The sequence below is a fragment of the Dasypus novemcinctus genome, chromosome 13, assembly GCF_030445035.2.
Source record: "Dasypus novemcinctus isolate mDasNov1 chromosome 13, mDasNov1.1.hap2, whole genome shotgun sequence".
In the NCBI taxonomy this organism is placed as follows: domain Eukaryota; kingdom Metazoa; phylum Chordata; class Mammalia; order Cingulata; family Dasypodidae; genus Dasypus; species Dasypus novemcinctus.
In genome coordinates, this window is record NC_080685.1 from 93,950,188 (window position 1) to 93,973,739 (window position 23,552).

Consider the following 23,552-nt stretch of genomic DNA (forward strand, 5'->3'; position numbering starts at 1 on the left):
CTGATTCTGCATTCTCATCAACAGTGAATAAGTGTTCCTATCTCTCCACATCCTCTCCATCACTTGTGGTTCTATTATATAAGTTGTAAGTTTACAGAAAAATCATGTAAAAATATGGAGTTCTGGAAAGCAGATGTGGCTCAGGCAACTTGGCTCCTGCCTACCAGATGGGAGGTTGCTGGTTCAGATCCTAGTGCCTCCTAAAGAAGACAGTAAGCTAGTGTGACAGGTAGGCATGGCAAGCTGATACAACAAGAGACACAAGAAGGGAAAAAAAAAACACATAATGAAAGACACAACAGAGGAGGGAGCAGAGGTCCCTGGTGCATTCTAAAGAAGACAGTGAGCTGACGCAATGGGCAGGTGCAGCAAGCTGATGCATCAAGATAACTCAACAAGAGATGTGGGGAGGAAAAACCGAATGAGAGACACAACAAAGCAGGGAGCTGAGGTGGCTCAAGTGATTAGGAACCTCTCTCCCACATCAGGGATCTTGGGTTCGGCTCCCAGTGCCTCCTAAAGGAATAAGGAAGACAACAGACAGCAAGTGAAAAACAACAAGGGGGTGGGGAGAAATAACTAAATAAAATCTTTAAAAAAACAAACACTGTTGTTAAAAAAAAGTATAGAGTTCCCATATATTCCTCTATTGTTAACACTTTGTAACTTTGTTACAATTGACGAAAGAATATTCAAATTGTACTATTAGCCACAGTCCATAATTTACATTAGGGTGTATTTTCTCCCCATATACCACCCTACTATTAAAACTTTGAGTTTGTGTGTTACGTTTGTTATAATTCATGAAAGGACATTTTTATAATTGTATTATTAACTACAGTCCATAATTTACACTAAGTTCACTGTGTTGTATAGTCCTATTTTTTAGCCTTTAAATTTCATTCTAGTTACATACATACGACCTAAAACTTCCCACTTTCAACCATATTCACATATGTAATTTAGTGCTTTTAATACACTCACAATATTGTGCTTCCATCACCACCATCCATTTCTAAAACTTCACAATCAACCTAAATAGAAATTCATACCATATTTGTCCTTTTGTATTTGGATTATTTCACTCAGTAAAATGTCTTCAATGTTCATCCATGTTGTTGCAGGTATAAGGTCATTTTTTCTTTTCATGGCTTAATAATATTCCACTGAATGTATCTACCACATTTGTTTATCCGTTAATCGGTTGATAGACACCTGGATTGCTTCCATCTTTTGTCAATTTTGAATAATGCTGCTATGAATATTGGTGTGCAAGTATCTGTTTGAGCCATTGCTTTCAATTCTTTTGGGTATATACCTAATACAGGGATTGCAGGGTCATATAGTAATTCTATTCTTAGCTTTCTGACGAACTGCTAAACTGTTTTCCACAGCGGCTGTGCTGTGTTACATTCCCACCAGCAATGAAGGAGTGTTCCTATGTCTCCACATCCTCTTCAACACGTACAATGTTCTGTTTTGCTTTTAAATAGTAGCCATTCTAGTGGGTGTAAAATGGCATCTCATTGTGGTTGTGATTTGCATTTCTCTAGTAGCTAGTGATGTTGAGCATCTTTTCATGTGCTTTCTGGCCATTTGTACATCCTATTTGGAATCTCTAGGCAAGGCTGGACTGAAAGTTACACAAGACTATGCTCTACTACTTAGAAGGGACCTCTGATAGTCTACCTCCTGCTTCATTGATTTACTCAAAGGATTTGATGTGCATTAAAATGAAAATGCTTGATTGTTTCTAATCTTAGTGAAAATAAAAAAGCAGCTTGTCTGGGAGAAGGGTAAAGAAGAGTGAAATTCTAAGACCACTTGGCCCCCAAGAGGAGAGAGGCAATAAAACCTTATTTTGCCCTGGGCTGACTGAATCCTACCCCTTTTCCGCCCAAGATAATCTCATATCACCATTTACTAAAGCTCCGTTGTTTGTCTGTCTTGTAATCTTCATTGGCTATGCTTCCTTCCTTCTGTCAAGCTCCCCCTCCCATTTCAATTTCAAATAGAACGCCCTCCCACTTTCTCTTATTCTAACCCAGAGGAGATGGAGAACAGCTGGTCACCATCTTCCTTATGATAACCCTTCATATGGTGTAATTTTATTCCTTAAATTAATGACAGTATGTTGGGTGCCTTCCATCCCAGACACATTTTAATAGATGCTGTTAACATACGGAGGGCGGAGGGAGGGAAAACAAGGCCTCTGTCATGTTTGGGCTCATCCTAGATTTGAACATGGTTAAGCCTCAACAAAGCTGGTCTCTTTTGATTGGAGAAATAATTTAGGGGGGATTTACATTTCCCCGGAGCTCCTGCCAACAGTCAGGATGGTGTATGTGCCCTTGAGTGAGGTCACTTGGGTTGTACACCCCCAAACCCTGCTTCTTTATCCGGGCTCAGTTATTTACCAGGCTAATTATATTGTCCGATGCATGAGCCCTACAGTGAAAAAAATTATTTCCCCTTCTCATTTGCCAGCATTCTTTACTCAGAAGGTGGGAAAAATTTCATTAGGTGGGCTTTGGGTTTTGGAGACACACTTATAATCTGTGGTATTATCGATTAAGGGGATGGCATCTTTAGGAAAACATAGATTTACGGACTGTTTCCTAAATTATCCAAGCTTGGAATATTGGAATTCTATTTTAGCTCCATCTCTCCACATTCAGCTATCAAGTTCTTCCGTTGGTTTCCACTCTTTCTCTTTCTCTTTTCTCTTTCATTTTCTCAGCTTCCTCTTTCTCCTTTGCTCCTTATAATTTTGCCTAAAGCAGATTCTCGTCATGTCAACGTATAGGCTGTGGAGTTTGTACCCTGGCTCTTCCAGTTACTAGCTAAGTGATTGCGGGCAATTTACCAAATCTTTCTTTGCCTTAGTTTCCTCATCTCTACAATGAAGATGTTGAGAATTGGTGCTCCAACATTTTTCATAGCCCTAATTTTCTGAGAATGACTTTCCACACCTAATGTCTGCTCATGAAGACTTTCAGTTCCTCAAGGCTAAACTCAAATGCTATTTCTTTTATGAAGACTTTTTGATGTACCAGTTAATGAAATCTCTCCCTTCTTGAATCACTGCACCACTTTTTTGGTGCGTATTTCTTCTCTTTTCACTTTCTGCTTATATTATATTATACCTTCTTGAGAGGTTACTGTGAATCTTACCACTGTATATGTTATTCCTTCTTTCCATTATTCCTAGTCCCATGTCCTACTTACAGCTGACACTCAAAAATGATTGTTGACCTTCTTGTGGTTGGCAGTAAACTTTGGGTTTTGGTGTCAACATCAGTGAGGAGAGGCAGAGTCTGCTAGGAGTGGGATCACCAGCTTGTACCATGGCATTTTCAAACACTCTTTAGTTCTGCTTTTGTATTTGATTCTCAAAATGTCAATTTACAGGTTTGGAAGTTACATATCTCAGAGACTTGACCAAGGTATTTTTGTAGGAGCCAATGTGCTGGATACTGAGGACAAAAAGAAGAATAGAAATAATCTTGGCTCTCCATGAGCTCACTGTCTTGATAAGAAGGCAGACAAGGAAAAGCAACCACTACGATATAGGATTTTATTGCAACACCTGCGGTAATGGCAGTGTGCCATGAGAGAGTCTGCGTGGGAGAGGCAAAGTCCAAAGAACGGGACTGCTTGAGGTGCCTCTTAAAGGATGAATAGAAGCAAGAGCAAGAACTCAGGAATACTCAATTCTCAGCCTGGTACTCTTTCTTTTTGAGCACAGAAATGGCCAATTCTGAAACTGTTTTCTCATTTGCAGCTCACAGTCATCTTTCCAAGATGCAAAAAATCTATAGGTCTATTCTTTGTATTATAGGAAAAGATCAGCGCCATAAACTCAACCATGTAAATGCAGAGGTAACTTTTTAATGTCGCCGTCATGGCAGAATTGCGGAGGTAGAGAGCCTTCTCTAGGGCTGGCCCCACTTTTAGCCGCAGCCCGCCTTCAGAGCGGCTGGTTGGGAGACAGCCGTTACAGACTGGCCTCCAGCTGGTGCATTTCTGTTTGCTGGGTCTGGGCTGCTGCAGTCTGGGCTGGTGAGACAAAGGGATGAATGGTCTGAGGTCTGGAAAGGTGGGAAAAGGGAGGCGGGCGGAGGAGGGGCTGGGTGTCTGGGGTGACTGACTAATTGCTTTGTTCTGTGGCGGAGGCCTTTCAGCAACAACAACAGCTACTTGAAGGCCTATTGCTTAAGTGCTTTTCATCATCATTACCTCCTGTCATTAGTCCTATCAGCTGCTTCCATCAGCTCATTGCTAGTCAGGGGCCATGGCCTGTCACTGTCTCACTCTTGTTTGCTGTTCTCTTTCTCTGCCTTCAGCCCCAGCCAGGCCCTGTTCCTCCCAGCTCTCCTTTTCTGGCCAGTGGTGCCCAACCTGCTCCTACATTTCATGGGTCCATCTGTTAAGGGGTCTGCTGACGGGCGCCCCCGGCCGTCTGCACTTTGCCAATTACATTGAAGGAGAAGTTGTATCTGTGGCCACCCTGTACCTGCTCTGTGTGCCGCTCCTCAGGGGTGACCATCCTGCCCTGGGACCCAGCCCTGCATCTCCATTGACTTAGTCTCCTGCTGTGCCTTGGTCTCATGTGGACCCAGGAGGGAGGCTTTATATAGAGACACCAGAGAGAACAAATCTGTCTTCAGTCCTAGTACTCCTGAGCTACAGCAGGACTGCCACTGGTTCTACAGAGAGGTGTCTTAAATGAATGCTGATATGAATGTGCCAGTTATTGTGCTGGCCACCTTTATGCTGTGTTTAATCCTCTACCAAGGCTGGTGATAATGTTATCATCTCCATTCTCCAGATGAGAAAACCGAGCCTCAGGAGACTGAGTAACTTAATCCAGATCATATTAGCAATGACCCCAGTTTTTGTCAGGTCAAACTTGTAGCCACCTGACCTTGGACATGTAGGAATTGGAGGCAAAGAGATATGGACTTGGAGAAGTCTGGAGCCAGTTTGCTCCCTGCAGGCTCAAGATGACCCTTTCCCACAGAGAAAAACCAGAACCAGAGCCAGAACCAGAACCCAAACCCAAACCAAAAGCAAAACTAAGCCAGCTTGCTTTCTGCAGGCTCAAGATGACCTTTCCCACAGAGATAAACCAAAACCGAAACCAAAACAAAAAAAAAACCCACCTTGTATCCAGAGGTCACCTTGTGTGGCCAGTTGGTTTATTCCTGTTGAGTCCTGAGGAAAAGTGATATGAATGAGGGATTTGGAGCCAGTCAGAATAAATTAAATTCCTGCTTTTGGCACTTAATTGGTGAATGACGTTTGGGAAATGACTTAACCTCTTTGGGTCTCGGTTTTCTTCTCTGTCAGATGGACAGTGAAGATTTATATCTACCTCCTTATCATTGTTGAAAGGATTAAATGAGATCATGTGTGAAAAATGCTTAGTACAGAGTTTTCAAAAAAAGGGTAGCATTATGCGGATCACAGTTGTTAATAGTAAGATCACAATTGGGAAACATTACCCAGTTTATAGGAAGTTGTTTTATTTGAATTGTTCTCTCTGAATTGCTGGCTGCTCAGTTGGTGTTTCTTGACTTTTGTTTTGCACTATATATCAGTCAGGATAAGCTACTTTATATTGTGGTAAGAAATGGTCTCCCAAACTTACTGGCTTGTAACAACAAAGGTTTATTTCTCCCTCTACAATATGCGTCCACATCTTGAGTTGTTGGGGCACAGCAACGTGGTCAATTTTACTCAAGGATTTGTTTTCACTGAAGGAGCAGTGCCTGGCTGGAATACTCTTGGTAGCGGTGGCAGAGGGAAGGAGACACGATGGACCACCAGCTGGCTCTGAGAGCTTCTGCTGGGAAGTGCTGCCTATCATTTCCACCCTCATTTCATTGGCCAGAGCAAGTCACATGGATGCTCCTGAGTTCAGCAATGCACGCGTGTATAATCCTCTTAAGGGACTGAAACCAGAATATTTAGAAAAGAGTAATATGATCTACCCTAATTTGTAAATTGGGCTGCAATTGAATTTGATGATCTTGAAACTCAACTGATTTTGGTCTTGTTTTATATGCTGCTCAGATTTGCTCAGGGATGTTTAGGTTTGTTTTTGTCAGTTTTGATGAACCAAGATATTGCCTAAAATAACATAATACCCTTAGACATAGTTTTAAAAAAAACACATTTTTGTTACCGAAATTCCTGGAGGAAAAATAACTTTGTTATTGCACATCTAAAAGTCTCTAGCCCCAACACTTTTTGTTTTCCTATTGGAATAATTGTTTTTTGTAGTGCTGTTTTTGATAACGTGATATTTCTTAGGAATGCAACTATTGTGTTATAGCAGAAAAGAATGTATTTTTATTATTCAGAAATCTGAGCTGGAATAGTTTTCATCTGCTCCATGTTCTAGAGAAAGGAAGTTGAGAAGCATCAGAAAACTGCCCCCATGAACTTAATTTTCCTTATTCATACATCTCTTTGCTTCTACCTCTATAGTAATGTCTATTTTGCTTCTGCATTATTTTAGAGTTATTTATTTATTATCACAGTCTGCTGCTAAACTGCTAGTTTCTGGAAAGCAGTGACTGTTTCTTTTTCATCTCTGTGTCCCTCCTGGTACCTGGTCCTGCTCGAAATAAGGTTTCTTGAATTGAACAGGTGGTGGCAAGAATAACCCTCAAACATACTATAAAAGAATAGGCTCTTTCCCTCTATCTTTTGAATGAGGAGCTATGTATGGGATTTTTTTTCTCCTTTATTAAAAAATAGGAGCTTACTAACTCTTCCTAGGGGTTATACCTTTAAATGACCCTTACTTTGCTCCAGTAGTGGTACCAACTATGCAAGTCCAGTGCCAACTATGCAAAATGGATTATTTTTTCCCTTTCATTCTCATCCCACCAAACATCCGTGCATGCAGCCCACATTTAGAGAACTTCCACCCATCTGTATTTTGTGGGGTAGGTTGGAGCTGGTAGGGAGGAGAGTGAGAGTGAGGGTGGTTTGGTGGGAAGTCACAAGGAGGAATTGTATACCTTGGTACATGGAAAAAATAAAAACAAGAAATGTGAAAAGTCCTGGTAGAGGTTGTTATATTAAATTGCTGGGGAAAATTTCATTATCTGATTTTTCTGCCTGAGTCTAGAATCAACAGAACAAAATATAGTTTTAGCTGGTGACCAACTCAATATGCGACTTTTCCCTAATCATAAAGGTTAGGATAGTGCCACACAAAGTGATTCTCTTATCCATTTCTAACTATCAAGGATGAATAAGGAGAATTTTACTTACATACATAGTAATGGGTTTGTTACAGCTCATTTGAGTCACAGTGCTGCCTTGTTAACTAAAGCAATGCTTGGAATTTGGCACAGGATTCTCAGGACCGGGCGAGCACATGCAGGTTTTGGGGGCCTAACCGGAGAGCTCACTAAGCTTGCCTCTGCTGGCTGGGGTGCCTGGGAGGTCATAGTGGTGCTGATTTTCTACAAAAATGTGCAGACAGCTAAGCCCTGGTTCACTAGATACTTGCTTCTTTGGGCCCCCCTTCACAATGCATCCGCCATTCATGATCACATACTCTTCCTTGGAATTTGGTGTTCCTGGGCTAGAGGAGCTACGTAGTCCCTGACGGTGGGTTAATTTGAGCACTGCTGAGGTGCTTTCACATAATACGGTTATTTTGTCAGCAAGACAGCCAGAAGGGAGAAGATGAATCCCGTAGATGAGAAAGGGGCAGTTGAGAGGGCATCTCCTACTTTCTCTTCACATGGCATTTTATATGTTGGCAAAGTCCTTCTACATTCATTTTACCATGACGGTGTGGCTGTAAATAGATCCACAGACCTGAATTCTAGCCCTCCCTCCATCTCTTTTAACTCATTTATTAAATATATTTTGAGTGCCTCCTACACTGTGAAAACCCCTGAGGAATATAAAGATGGAAAAGTCATTCTTGCCTTTGAGAAGTTCATCATTTGATGGAGGTACCTTTAAACACGTAAAACATGTGATAAAAATACAATGTGACAGTGCTTGTGAAAAGGCATAGCACATGGCTTTAAATATACACCCAATAAATGTGAGCTATTGTTACTGTTACTGCTGTTATTATTAGTATAAAGCACTAGCACAAATGTGTTCAATATGCTATAGGATCACAAAGGAAAGTTTGTACCTAGGGTAAGTGGGCACTCAGGCAAAAGATCATGGAGGGCTTTACAGAATAAATTGCCTTTGAGAAGTCTTAAAGGAAGTGTGGAAGAGCCATAAATGAGCAAACTTGAGACAGGGAGCCCGGGGCAGGTAGGAAGAAGGTAGGAAAAGACAATCCATATGGATGGAACATCTCTGTGTTGAAGGAATGCATGAAAGAGTAGTGTTTGCATGTACATGTGCAGTTTGGCTCGGCTAGAATGTAAGAGTAAGTGATTAGAAGTAAATGAAGAGTCTTCTTTGCTGGTTGAGGAATTTGGAATTTATTCTCTAGATTACAGGAACAAAAAAAGATCTCAGATATTTCAGATTTTCAATTCAGAAAACTAACTCTGCTCCTGGTTAATTTAATGTCCTTATAGAATCAATGAGCATCTATGTACCTCAATTTTCTCATATGTAATGGACATAATAACTCATGACCTGCTCGCCAGGTAAATAGTTACATGGATCAAAGTGAGAAATTTCCTCATATTACCTCTTCCGCTCTCCACAGAATAACTGCTCCCTACCTCCTTTGAATGTCATCAAATTGTCAACATCTTCTTCTGGACCCCGCTCAAGTTGCTGCAAGTTATTTCTGCTTTGGGAACCCTTCTGTATTCGTTTTCTGTTGCTGCATAACAAATTACCACAATTATAGTGCTTCAAACAATGCCCCTTCCTTATCTCGCAGTCTCAGTAGTTCGGTAGTCTAGGCATTGCTGAGGTCTCAGGGTCTCACAAGGCTGAAATCAAGGTGCCATTGATAGTAATCCCTTGGCGCCTGGGAGGCTCATTCCTGGGAGTCATGCCCCATGCTGGGGGGAAGGCAACACATTTACATGCTGAGTTTGGCTTCAAGACTGGCCACATCTGAGCAACACAGAGGCTCTCAGAAGGTAACTCTTAGGCACCCTGCAGCTCTAGGCCTTATTCTTATTTCAGGTGCACAGGCTTACAAGCATAGTCATTAGTATCAAGGACTCATTGTTGAACCTTTCTTCTTTTTTGGTTTTTGCCGTTGCACTTAGGGGATTGTTGCTGTTCCTTCAGGGACTGTGATAGAGCTCCCCTGGCTAGGAACTCAGCACTCCCTCAGTTGTTGTTTTCAATTGTAACCACTATGAAAATATCCAAACATTTTTATGTACCCTAGATATACACCCTGGAGAACTCCCTGCCAACCATGAACCTCCCTGGCACTGAGGGATTACTACCAAGTACAGCTGATGATGTAACTAGAAAACGACCTTGAATAAAAGGGTCAACTCGGACCAGCAGAATATCTCAGTCTACATATAAGACCAGGAGTTAAAAATGCTTTTTGACCTGAATAAAAGGGGGAAATGGAAAGGACAAATAAGTTTATATGGCTAGGAGTCTCCAAAAAGAGCTGGGAGGTTATCAAAGGGGTTGCCCTTATGCACACCTCAGCAGAGTCCCAGAAATAGATAAAGTAGATACAACCCCAGGTATTAGTTCTTCTGAGGGCTACAGAGACCCACAGGTTCTATGGTCATGGCAGATGGAGTTCAGTGCCATGTCAGTTGGCTCTACTTTGGAGTTAGTGTTTCTGTGTGATGGAGCTGGACTCAGATGTGATCTTTGTCCACAAGCCTCTCCTGTTACTTTTACCAGATCTGTAGTTGGTGCTGGGGTTTAGTGTATACCCAGGGGACCTGAATCTCTGGACTGACCATGTGATAGGCAGGCCCTGAGCCTCAACAGACTTGCAACTCCTACACTCTGATTTATTGGACTTACCCCACTCAGCTAACATGGAGGTGAAGAAGATCAACCACCACACCAGGGAGCCAAGAGTGCCTACAACTGAAAGCAGGAGAATTGCATCCAGCATCCATGTGGAATCTAAGCTCCCTCTTGATATAGATGTGAAGTGGACACAACCATTCCAAGGTCCACAGGATGGAGGAATAGAGTATGGATTAGAGTGGACTTACTGATATTCTATTCATGAAATATTGTGATTAGTAATCAAAGGAAATGTGGCATTGGTGTGGAAAAAGTGGCCATGGTGGCTGTTGGGGGTAGGGAGTGGGAGGAAGGGATGTGAAGTGGGGGCATTTTTGGGGGTTGGAGTTGTCCTGGGTGGTGCTGCAGGGACAGTTACCGGACATTGTATGTCCTCCCAAGGCCCATTGGGTGGACTGTGGGAGAGTGTGGGCTATGGTGTGGACCACTGACCATGAGGTGCAGCAGTGCTCAGAGATGTATTCACCAAATGCAATGAATGTCCCATGATGATGGAGGAGGTTGTTGTTAAGGGTGGAGGAGTGGGGTGAGGGGGGTGAGGGGTATGGGGACCTCATATTTTTTTAGTGTAACATTAAAAAATAAATAAAGACAAAAAGTAATTGGTAATCAATTAAATTAATCAAATTTGGGAAAATACTCTTGTTCAAATTTGATTTACTATTTGCTTTCTGTTTTAAATATAGTAATATTTGAGCATGAAGGCTTTCAGATACTTGAGATATAACATGTAGAGTTTACCTCATACTATTGCCCCACAATATGAGGAAGTCCCCTCATCTAAGCAAAGCTTGTATGCTACTTTCATGTTCTAACAGTTATACATTTGTAGTTTCTCCAATGACTTGTGGAAGTGCAAATTTCCCAAGAAGTTCAGAGAAAGTGGTTTACAAACTAATTGTTTCTTAGGAGGTAGGGGGAGGGAGAAAAAGGTGCCATTGGGCTATGTTCCTTTCTGGAGCTCAGGGCCCTCTTTTGAGCTTATGCAGTTGTGGGAAGAATTCAGTTCCTTGTAGTTGTAGGACTGAAGTTCTGCTACCTTGCTGGTCATGAGCTAAGAGCCTCTCTTAGGTCCTAGAGGCCATCCTCCATTCCCTGCCCTGTGGCCCTTTCCACAACATGGCAGCTTGATAATCCAAGGCAAACAGGAGTATACCTGCTGCAACTTCAAATCTCTCTGTCTTCTTCCATCTCTGACCTCTAGACTCTCATTGAAAGGACTCCCTTGATTAGGTCAGGGCCACCCACACTCGAGAGGAGGACATGCACACCAGGAGATGGGAATTTGGGGTGCCATTTTATAATTCTGCTTATCTCAGGTTCCCTTTCTACCCTTTAAAACATCTTCACCTTCTTGGAATTCTTAAAGTTCCTATGTGATCTGTTACTGTCTGCTCCATGTGAACACTCAATTTTATACTGCCTCATCATATACTTGAGCTGCTGTAGGACTAGTCTCTTCAACCTTCAGGGTCGGGTGGATGCCTTCTTCTTTTTTATTCTTTTTTTTATCTCTCCACACTCCCACTCTGTGCTGGGAAGACTGGAGTCTTAATTGGTGCTGTTGTTCTTTATTCAATTTTTTATCTTGTCCTGAACTTTGCTGTGTGTATGTTCTTTCTTGCCACACTAACAATATTAAGAGCAATGGCCTTGCAATAGAAGAATGCTCAAGGGTCTCCATAGAACTCACTGGAATTCCATGCCACATGATATCTTTGTGAAGGCAGTGTGTGTAGTTCTGTAGATTGGAGATACTGATTTTTGGAACCTCAAGGTAACCGGAGAAATAGCCTTATTTTTGACCTAGAATACATTCTCTGCTTAGAGAAATCTTATTCACTTTCAGTTAATGTCAGGCATAAGATTAACTAAACTCAAATTTTCTCTGAATGGGGACCCACCTTTGAACTCCGTTCCCGTTTTTCTTTTGGAGATTGGATTTTAAAGAGGAGTGACTCAGTAAGGCCCTCATCAACCTCCAAACATTTTATCTCTCAGGATTAACTTCTCATGGAAGGTGCAGTGTGTTTGGAAAACAAATGTGTAGCAAATGCTCTTTGAGGCAATCCATGCCCACCCAACTAACTGAGCTTGACAGGTCCTAAGAGATGATAAAGCATGTGAACTGTTTTCAATGCAGTAAGTAGAGCTTAGAGCTTCTCTTTCATTAGCACTACCTCTGGTTATTGCATAGCAAGATTACTCAATTACTTTGGATGTTGAGTTTGAGAAAAAAAAAATAGTCCTGTCCCTGTGTATTTTTTTCACATTTGCTTGTATGGCAGATTGTTAAGACAGGGCCATTAAATAAATGTAGGTACTTGGCCCTGTCCTGGCTGGTTCCAAACCCAACCCACCCACATTGTATATACAAATTCATGTTTAAAGTTGGAAGATGGTTGTGTATATCCAGGGCAGACAGATGTATTGTGTGCATAGAGAAAATGTATACAATAGACTGCATTTCAATGTATACACTGAGAAATCCACACTAGACATGGTCGTTGCTTGGAGGAGAATTGATAAGAGGTAGAGGGTGGATAAAGGACTCCAGACTCCAACTATTTAGAGACTAATTACTGAACTCTTCAGAGAAGTAGAAAATATTCAATGAGTAGAAATCCATCAACAATTCCTTCTAAACTTAATAGTGTTACTATCTTCCCAGAGCCATTTAGAAGAATCTAGAAAATCTAGGAAGTCTGTGAGCCACTCCTTGATGGTCATTGTTGTAAAGCTCACTTGTTCAGAAGCCCAGACTAAGTGCTACCTAGTATGGTCTTGCCCATGTGGCATAAGACCTATTGAAGGATTAATTGGCTTGAGAGAGAATGGATCATCTCTCTCTTCCCTTACTGACTTGATTAGAATTCATGGGATATTAGAATCAAAAGAAATCCTCGAGAGTATCTCACTAAATCTATCATTTTTTAAATGGGAAAACAACTGAGATTCATATAAGCTAAAAATAGCTTGTGTAAGGTCAAACCATCGGGTGGTAGCTGAGAATGGCTTATGACCCAGCTCCTCTGATTCTTAGTTCGCACTAATATTCTTCTATGGTCACGTATACAGAAAAGACATTAGAGCCCTCACTCCATTGAATAGGTATTAATTAAGTGGCCATTGGGTATGTGACTATGTGCTCCACAGGTAGAAAGTAACTAAAAACAGACAAATCAAAATCTTCCCTTGTTCCACATGGAGAAGCACTTTTCATGGCCTCCCTTGGTGCTCCATTCCTTAGCTTAAGACTTGGGTATATATTAAAATGCAGTTATCTCCAGAAGAGGCATCACCTTGAACCTACCCATTTGCCCTCAGGAGGAATGATTTCATTAGAATCTCTTTTAATATAAACAGGCAAAGGCAGAGAATGCCTAAGAGAAGTAGAGAGAGGAGAGAGGCATCAAATAAAAGGTTGGTGTGAGGATGGGGCTAAATAACCAATTTCACTGAGTCACAGATTTTCTAGGGTCAGTGTAATAGTGAAAACTCAATATTATATAGGTTCCTGTGGGGTACAGGAGTGGGAAAGAAGGACAATGTCCGTGGTAGTTTATGAAAATAGTCATAATTCTCCACCTCTTAAATCTGAGCTGGTTTTGTGACTTGCTTTGGCCAACAGAATGTAGCAGAAGTGACATTGTGCTGGTTTTGAGCTCACGCCTAAACAGGTACTATATTCTTCTTCCTTCCCTCTTAGGGTACCTGCAATTGCTGTCATGTGAACAAACCCAGGCTGGTCTGCTAGAGGATTAGAGACCTCGTGGAACAGAAACCAAGCCATGCCACTTGAAATATCTTAGGCCACCCAGTCCCTGCCAACCCAGGAGCTGACTCTAGATGCACGTGTAAGTTTAGCCAAGATCAGCCAAGCCTGACTAAGCCCAGCCCAAATTACTAACCCACAGAAATAAACCAATGGTTGTGCTTTTACGTCTCTACATTTTGAGGGGTTTACCACACAGCAATAGATACCTGTCAATGGTTACAGACCCACCAGATGCAAGGCTGTGAATGTGCAAATGTCGAGTTGACCTACAGAATTCATAGCATTTCCCCACTTTGGGGGTGGGGCTGAGGTTGTAGACATAAGCCTCTTGTTAGAACAGAATTTACTTTGTGTTGATTTAGCTCCACCAGGCTTCTCATCCCAAACACCAACACCATCAACAAGTGGAACTGAGTAATTGCTGTTGCTATACTAATCTCTATTCTTTCTTAGTTGTGCCAACTGGTATAAAGAGCTCCTCAACTGGAGGCAAGCAACTTCTTTGAGTTCATGCCAGAGCAACCATCAAAGGCCAAGTTATTCTCTGTGAGTGCAATGGAATGGGTGGTATGACATGGTGGGGCAGAAAAGAAACGTCATGCATATTGGCATTGAATGCCTCTGAGATGGATTTCTTCTGTCAAATTATGTGACTGGGGGATGTGCCTCAAGCTGATATTTCCTTATGTATAAGACATGGATAATAAGATGTTCTCACAGAGTTGATGTTACATACGTTAAACTCACAAAATTGCAAATAACCTAGAATTCTGTATGTAGTAGACAGTTAATAAATGTAATATGGTCTTTCACTTCTCTATTCTACTTCTGTTTGGAGGCTCAGATTAATTAATTAATTAATTTATTTTGTGCTACATGCCAGGCACTATTTTAGGCCCTGATAATACAGTGGTAAAGCAGACAGTGTCGCTGCTCTCATGGAGATTGCCTTCTATTGAGGATATGAAGAGGTTAAAAGCTATCTATTTGCCTATCTACCTACCTACTTAGCTACCTACCTATCTATCTATGTCTATCTTCTATCATCTATATATCTAACCATCAATCATCTGTTGACTGGAGGGCTCAGAAGCTAATGGAGGCTCTGCCCCATCCCATTATCTTTAAACAGATCAATTCTTCTTCTATTTGTTTTAGAAATTGGGCTTCTGATTAAGGTTTTGTTTGAAGAAAAGGTTATCTGCTTGGAAAAAAAAAAAGGTTGAAAACCACTCCACTGGTTCATTTACCAGCAGGGAATTCCATGTTTTTCTTCACATAAATGATTTTACAAGTCAACTGAAGCTTACTACTTTAGCTTTAAAATGTTACAAAAATACATAGCATATAAAAAGAAAGTTAAAAAAAAATGGCACACTTCCCTTCCTTTTTAAATGGAGTATGTTGCACATAATGCCTATTTTTCTTGATAGTTCCAAATTCTCCCACTCAGTGTCTCTGAAGCATTTGACAATACTGACATCCCAGTTTTTGAAACTCTCTTTCCTAGGCTTTCACAACACTGAATTCCTTGGTTTTCTTTTCACTTCTTGGCCCATTTTTTTTCTCAGTTTCCTTAAACTACTTCCTCCTACCCCTTAAATGGCACTGAAATTCTTCTTTTCATTTCATTCTTTATCAAAGTGATTCTTTCTATTCTCCAGGTTTCAACAATCTTCTCCAAGCAGAGAGTGGACAACTCCTGATTTCATATCCATAAGTCAATTTCTTCCTGGGGAACAAAACATTTCACTTCCTCTGGAGCAGACCTGGCTCCTTTCTTCAGAGCAGCTCCTCCTCTTACCTTCCTGAGCTGTGGTATGGTATGATCAGCCCAGACATCAGGTTTAGATCCTCGGGTCTTCATCGTCTAATCATGATGATGACTTCCAATTGGGTTTCAGATTCTGTTAACTGAGTTCCGCAAATTTTACTTCTTTGCCTTCTTCCCAATGCCATAGCCATTACCCTGGTTCAGAACCTTCTTTTCTCCCACTTAGAATGCTGAAATTGTCTTTTCTGGTATCCCTATCTTTAATGCCTGACCTTCAGAACTATTTCATATACTGCTTTCAGAGTACTTTTCCTAATGCAGACCTTTAAATCTGGATTGGAACAATCTTTATGGCTTCCTACTGTGTTTAAAATAAATTCCAGATTTCTGAGTATGTTACACTTCTTGACCTGGCTCCAACTTGCCCTTCTATGTAACTCTCTATACAACCCTGACTTTGAAGCTGCCTTGTACTGAAAATGTTTGTCTATCTTTGTGTTTGCTCTTACCTTTTTCTATTTGTCTAAATTGTACCCCTCTTTCAAGGTGCAGCTTCTAAGGGGAAAATGTGGGTATCAAATTGTTGTTGCCCTGCAAGCCACAGACTGTGAGAAAGTGCTCATACTATGTATATGTGATAACAATTGTTTGTATTCAAAAGAACTCTTACCCATCATTAATAGGAAAGTCAATGTCCCAATTAAGATAATGGACACAAAATTTCATTTATAAAAGAATATGAGCAAATGAGCAATAGTACACAGAAAGCTGTTTCTACATCATGAAAACCACAACAAGATACATATTGCACACCCACTAGAGTAGCTAAGATTAAAAACTGACAATTCAAAGTGTGTGCAGGGCAACAGAGCAACTTGAATTCTCATACTTCACTGGTAGACGTGAAAATAACAGAAACACTTTGGAAAATAGATGGCAGTTTCTTATTAAGTTAAATATACACTTAACATATGGCCCACTAATTCCACTGCTAGGTATTTACCCAAAAGAAATGAAAACATATGTCCACACAAAGACCTACACACAAACATTCATGGCAGCTTTATTTATAATAACCTCAAACCAGAAACAACTCAAATATCCATCAAGTGGTGAATGGATAAAGAAATTGCAATATACTCAGGCAATGGAATTCTACTTATCCAGTGAAAATGAATGAATTGCTGGTATACACAATGACATGGATGAATCTTAGAAATAGCATGCTAAGTGAAACAAACCAGACACAAAAGATATATACTGTATGATTCCATTTACATAACTTTCCTGACCAGTTGTAATTAAAGTATGGAGGCAGAAAACAGATTAGGCATTTTCTGAGTTCAAAGGAACATGTGGGAACTTTTTGGGCTGATGGAATTCTTTTGATATATTTTTGGGGGTGGTAGTTACATGAGAGTATACATTTGTCAAAGCTTATTGAACTATACACTTAAAATGGGTACATTTTATTGTAAGTTATATCTCAATAAAGTTGATTAACAAGTAAAACTAATATTGTTGCCTTAGATTTCTGATGCTTATTGTGTAAGAGGACACTTCAGGCCATTTCTTGGAAACTATTTAGTTTATATAGATAAACTACAAAACACATGTTATGTAATTTCTTAGTCCAGATGAGATAAATGATTAATAGAATGAACTCTTAAGCCAGACTGCCTAGATTTGAGGTCTCTGACACTTTATTATTTGGGGCAAGTTACTTCACTTTCCTGTGCCTCAGTTTTCTCATCTGTTAAATAAATATGGGGATAATAATATCTGCCTCATTGGGTAGTAGTAAAGATTTAATGTGTTGTATATGTGAAATACTTAGTACAATGTTTGGCATTTGGGAGGCACTATATGTATGTTTTTTTTTTCTATAAAGTATATTCTCAAGATGGTCATCATATTCTGACTTGAATTTGAGTTATTTGTATTTATGTGCTATATTTATATGCTGTTCTTACTGGATTGTAAGTCACTTGAAGAAAGGAACATGTTTTGTTCTTGATACCTCCTGAAGAATCTACCACAGAATCTTGTTTAGTTGGTTGCTTTTAAATTTTTAAATTTTATTTTAGGAGGTACTGGTGTTTGAGCCCAGGACCTCATACATGGCCATATGTTAAGTGCTCAACCACTGAGCTGCATCTCTTCCCAGTGAGAGTTGTTTTTTCATTTGTTTTGTTTGTTTTTTAGGAGATACCAGGAATCATACCTGGGACCTTGTACATGGGAAGCAGGCGTTTGACCACTGCAGTTACGTTCACTACCTGGTTGCATTTTTATTCCACTGCTATAATTTAGAAATAATACTAGAAAGAATCTGGGAATGACTATTGCATGCTGACCCTTATCATTTAATCCTCAAAACAATTTGGCAAGATGGGTATTATGATTCACCCCATTTCAGAAATGAAGATGCTAAGGATCAGATCAAGTGACTTGGCCAACCCCATGTGGCTAGGGATGGAGATGGGATTTTAATGTTGTCTTGGAGCTTTTGAGATTTCTAGAACCATTTGCTTCTGTTGTAGCTCTTCTTCATGCCTTCTTGGGTTTGATTTTTATGTATTTGATTTTTCTATGCTCCCCTTTTTCTTATGCCAGGATTCTCACATTTTCAATGTATCGGAGACTAATACAATTTACAGCTGGTCCCAGTCTGCATCCATCCATTTCCATTTTATGAAAACTCTTGAGGGCCAGGAAATTATGTAATTCATTCATTTAAAATTGATCTAAAATAAGTTTAAATAAGATGTGAGGAAGGAATAGGGATTTTTCTTTTGAATGAAATTCCCATTGTTCTGGGGGATGAACTTTTCTATAAGCCTTTTAAAAAACAGATATAACATAGAGTCAAGTGCATAAGTCATGGGTGCATAGCTCCATTTTTACAAAGTAAATACATCCATGCAACAACCACTTAGATCAAGATATAGATAATTCCCAGTAACCCAGAATCCTCCTTTGTTTAGGGCAGGGATTTGTTGACACGTATCCTGATTCAGAGTTCTGCTTTTCTTATGCCTATGTTCTGGATGGTTGTATTTCTGAATAAGTAAATCACTATTGTTCACTGATTTTTTTTTAATATATCAATTTTAGTGGTGCATATTAATAAAGTAAAAATCCATCCAAAGTGTACAATCAATGGTATTAGTTGTAATCACATATTTGTGTTCACCGATTTTAGTAGTCTTATCTTTTCAACTCCTGACGTACATTAGGGATAATAGGACGATGCTTTGGACTTCTCTTAAGTCTGGGAAGCATGCTGCACCGGGACAGGGAGGGAGGAGTGGGCTGGAGAGGGAGTTTATGGGGTTAATGGACCTGGTACTACTAGGATTGGCTTTTTTCTGCAGAACCAAATAACTTAAGACAACATTGCCCCAAACTCCAGACTGCAGTCTTTTTGCAGATTTCTGCATCTGCAAAAGATGGCTTTGGACCACAGGGTTTCCCAGCTCCCAAAGCATCCCTAAAGCAGCTTGTCTTTCTGTGTGGCTATCTTTTCACCTTCTCCTGTCCTGTGACAGTGTTTCTTTCATGCTTGCCATGTCCCTTTGATCTGCTGAAAATGTCCTTCTCTATACTTTGATGAAAATGACATTAAAACTGGGGAATAGGGCAGGGGAGACTGGGGCCAGAGTATGAATGTGTTGCCCGAGGCGATCGAGAGACTGCCCTGGCCCAGGGGCCTTTGGAGAGACATCCTCAGGAAAGACTGCCTGATGAGCTTTGAGAACCCCCAGCTCGTAGTGGCTGCAGGGGCTGGAGATGTGGGCTGCGTTTTGAAGATTACTTGCCCAACCTAAGGGAACTGAGAGGGAAGGGAGGAACTCAGTGGGCTTCCAGGACACTTTTATCACCTGTTTCCCTGTTCCGTCCATCTGTATTAAGGTCTCTGGTGCTTCCTTTTCCCTGCTTTATTAATTTGATGATCAGAGAATGAGAAAAGGAGCCCCTGGCAGATTTCGGTGTGTCTTATTTTAGTTAAACACTATCTTTGAAATGGTTAAACCTAATCAGAGGATTACTGGTGAGGTGTTGGTGGAAAAACCTCCCTCATGAATTTGAGCCAGAATCCCCAAAGGTTAGCTCTGGAGGCATGTTCCGTGAGAGAGGGGCCTCCGGCCAAGTGCTGCCTGCATGGCCATGTCACGTTCTCCTGCTTTGGAGACATCTCCCAGGATGCTGGTTGGCAGGTCTGGCTTGCTCTTTCTTCATTTGCTCATCTTAGGCTCAAATATCTTCCTTGGTGCTGCTGCCTCCATCCAGACAAGAAGAATCTTTGGAAAAACTTTACTAAGAGGGAGTAAGAGGGAAAGAAGCCTGGGAAATACAAAAAGTGTTTTGAGTATTCTGGCTCACTTCCCATATGGGTTCCTGATTCCACCACATCCGGCCTGCTGCAGGAGCTAAGATTTCTACCCTCTGTTACCAATGGCTTTGCAAACCCCAGCTGGCCCTTTGCCTAAGAGATTTACTTCTTATGCCTTAGAAGTCTCTACAGAGGATTCACTAATGAATGAGAATGGAAATGCTGCCCTTTATAATCCTCTAAAAAGTGCCAGGCACTCTGCTAAGTGGTTTGTGTGCATTATTTCATTTCTTCTTGCTAACAACCCTGGATAGTGGATATTAACTCCATTTTCCAGGTGAAAAAACTAAGGCTCAAACAGATTAAGTAACCAACTCAAGGCCACACAGCTAGTAAGGGGTAGACTCAAGATTTGAACTGAGGTTTTGTAATCCACTACCGAAGACGTCTGTCATAGATACTGTGTCAACCTCATGGCCAAACCTGAAAAGAGATGGCCATTCTCATACTCTCCAGGATTCTCCCCACAGTTCTAGTCTCTAGAATGAGCGACAGGACTTTTCTCCTGGAAATTTCCCCGGGAGGGACCTGGATCCCGCAACAGCTATATAGTTTTCCCATGGGTCAACAGTATAGTCACTGTTATTATTGTGCAGTTTCGTATTCCAGCATTCATAATTAAACCACACAAATTAAATAATGGGGAGGTTCTACTTTACAGGTTTTTTTTTTTCCAAAGCCTCCAGTATCAGATTCTTTTAACTAGCAAATCAGCAGTACATTTCAAGTATCACATGATTTGTATCTCTTCATTCAGAATTAAATCTATTCTGCATCAATGAACTCTATTATAGTAAGAGCATCTGCCATTTATTAAATGCTTACTATGTGCCTGGTACATTATACACATATCTTCATTCATTCTTCAAAATGTGGCAAGGAGGTATTATCATGCCCTTTTCAGAATTGAAGTAGTTGAGGCACTCTTACCCAAATTTTCAGTGGTAGTGAGGAGGGGAGGTACAAACCTCTTCTTATTAACTTCAGAGACCTTATGCTTCTTGTCATCCTGACGGTGTTTTAGTGGGAAGTTGTCTATACCTTAAATTATCTCGTCATCAAATCATTGGTATAAGTGGCTTTTCTATTTTCCTTTTTTGGATGGGACAAGTAAACTTCAAAGACTCTGATAAAATCTCTTTATCATTTTACTTGCTTCCTTTTTGCTTTCACTGAACTGCTCTAAAAAGTCATCAAGCCCCCTAAAAACTTCACTTTCTCTTTAGTCTAGTCCCTTTGGGGCATCATTTCAATCACTCTCTATCCCCCTCAGTATTGTTCAAATCAATTCAATTTCTTGAGAACTTAGTTTGTGCAAGTCCCTGGCAATATCCCTGACCTTAGGGATCTTACGTTCAACTGAAGGTGTCAGAAGGTAAATCAGTTATTATACAATTAGTCATTTAATTAAAATATTGGTAAATGCTACAATGGAGAAATACATTTGAAAATGGATAAGATCCCCATTTGTTCAGTACCTATGATGTAGCTGGCACTGTGCTATACACTTTATATACCTTAACTTATTTAATCTTCTTAGTAATCATTAGAGGTAGATTCTATTGTTACCTTTCATAGAGAGGTCAAGAAACTTGTGCAAAGTCCTAGAACCAGGGAATGGCAGAGCCAGGATTTGACTTCAAGAAACGTGGTCTCCGAGCCTGGACTTTTCATTAGGGCACTCTAAGAAGTCAATATTAAGAGTATTGACCTAAGGCAGGGCTGTTTCATTCAATAACACTGGAATGGATGAAAGGGGATGATGGGAGATGAGTAAAAGGAGAGCAGCTCTGGCGGAGCCAGGAGCACATGCAAGGCCCCGAGGCAGGAAGGGGCAGGCTGAGGGGCAGGAGGGCAGAGAGGGAGAGTAGGGGTGTGGGAGTCTGAGCAGAGAGGCAGGGGCCAGGACACCCAGGGCCTTGTTGACCGTGCAAAGGGTCTCTATCTTCATCCTAAGAGCAGTGGGGCCCACGGAAGGGTTTTCAGCACAATGTTCTTCATCTGCCCTGCACTTTCTAATCTGATCCTCGTGCCTCCGCATCTCACACCTGTGGCCTCCAACTAGAGCTGAGCCTGCAGGAAGTCCTGTCCCCAGTAGCTGCGCCACACCGTCATCACTTGCCTCTGGCCACCTGCCACGCTGCTGCCACCACCGGCCCCACGAGAAGTACACACTCACACACACGCACCACTTTCCCTGCAGGCCTCCTTGCCTTCCAAAAAGGAGCTGAGGTTCAAGGCTGGTAGGTCCTGCGTCTTTAATTCCCGCCCTGAATTTATGAAGGTATTGGCATATGAATCCCAGCCACCACTTGCCAACCTTGTGACTAGGGTCTTTGTGTGGTTACCTCATCTGTAAATAGGGAATAATAAAAGGACTTGCTTTATGAGTTGTTATGAGAATCAAACAAATTAATACATGGGATATATGAAGTACTTTATGCTGTGCCTAGCATAGTATATGTACTCAAAATATTATTATTATCACTCTTACCCTTAGATATGATTATCTGCTTCTCAGTTCTCCTATCACCTTCTTTGCTTATGCTCTTGAGGTGATCCTTCTCACTTTCTGGAAGACTTGCTCCTCTGTATCCCTCCAATGTCTGTATTTTCAAAATTATCCTCCCTGCTAATACAGTTCCCCAGCCTATGAAAATTCTTACGTGTATCCTTTCTTAAAAATAAAATAACAGGGGAGCAGGTGTAACTCAGTGGCTGAGTGCCTGTTTCCCAGGTCCGAGGGCCCGGATTCAGTCCCTGGAAACTCCGGGAAAAAAACAAAACAAAACACTTCACAATCAAAGAGGAGGAAGCCTCGCGGTTCTTTGCCCCTCATTGCTCTCCCTCTCCTCTCCTCCACGCTTCTGTCACAGCCACGTTTCAGGAAGGATATCTCCACTTGCTGTCCACTTGCACACCCTCCCCTAGTGCCGTTAGGCTCCTACCCCAGTCTCTCCTGAAAGTGTTCGTGCACATCTCACCAGCACCGAACTCCTCATTCCCCAGAACAAGGTGCATTTCATCTCAACTTCTTAGACCTTTGTGCAGCAGGCAGCATTGCTGTCCCTCCCCCTCCTCTCTGCATCCCTGTCCTCCCTTGACCTTGGAGATGGCACTCTGTGTTTTCTTCTACCGCTTTGACATTTTCCTTTCAACTGCAATTGCATACTCCTTTTCTACGTTTGTTCCCTTCCCTACTCCTTAAGCACTGGTGTTCCTCAGATTCTCACTTGACAGAAAATTGCATGTGTCCCAGTTCCAGCTCTTGCCTAGGGCCTGGCTCCTCACACAGCTGCTCTCCAGCCGGGATCTTCCTCCAGATCCCACGTCTCCATGTTCCTCAAATCCGCCATGTCCCAGAGCCTCCCAGTTATCCTCTCTCCCTATCTGAGTTCTTCCTTTCCCTTTTGAATAAGTCACCCTTTATCTGTCCAGTCAGCTCAGAATGAAATCTAGAACTCTACCCTTTACCACACCACCATCTAAATAAATAAGAAAGTCTGTAGATTTGCCTCCAATTTCACTTCTCTCCCCTCTCTTCCTACTTCTCCCTCCCCTCTCCTTCCCTCCTCTCTATCCTGACATTCTAAGTAGCTCTTGGTCCAGTTCAGGCTGTTATTCTAGACCCCTAA

The 23,552-nt window shown here is 41.3% G+C and overlaps 1 non-coding gene across 1 annotated transcript; it reads left to right on the plus strand.

Annotated features, from left to right (window-relative positions):
- Nucleotides 1-4,893: 4,893 nt before the first annotated feature.
- On the plus strand, nucleotides 4,894-5,025 carry LOC111766948 (small nucleolar RNA SNORA38). Its single transcript, XR_002798865.1, has one exon. It is a non-coding gene; the product is annotated as a small nucleolar RNA SNORA38 (small nucleolar RNA).
- The last annotated feature ends 18,527 nt before the right edge of the window (nucleotides 5,026-23,552 follow it).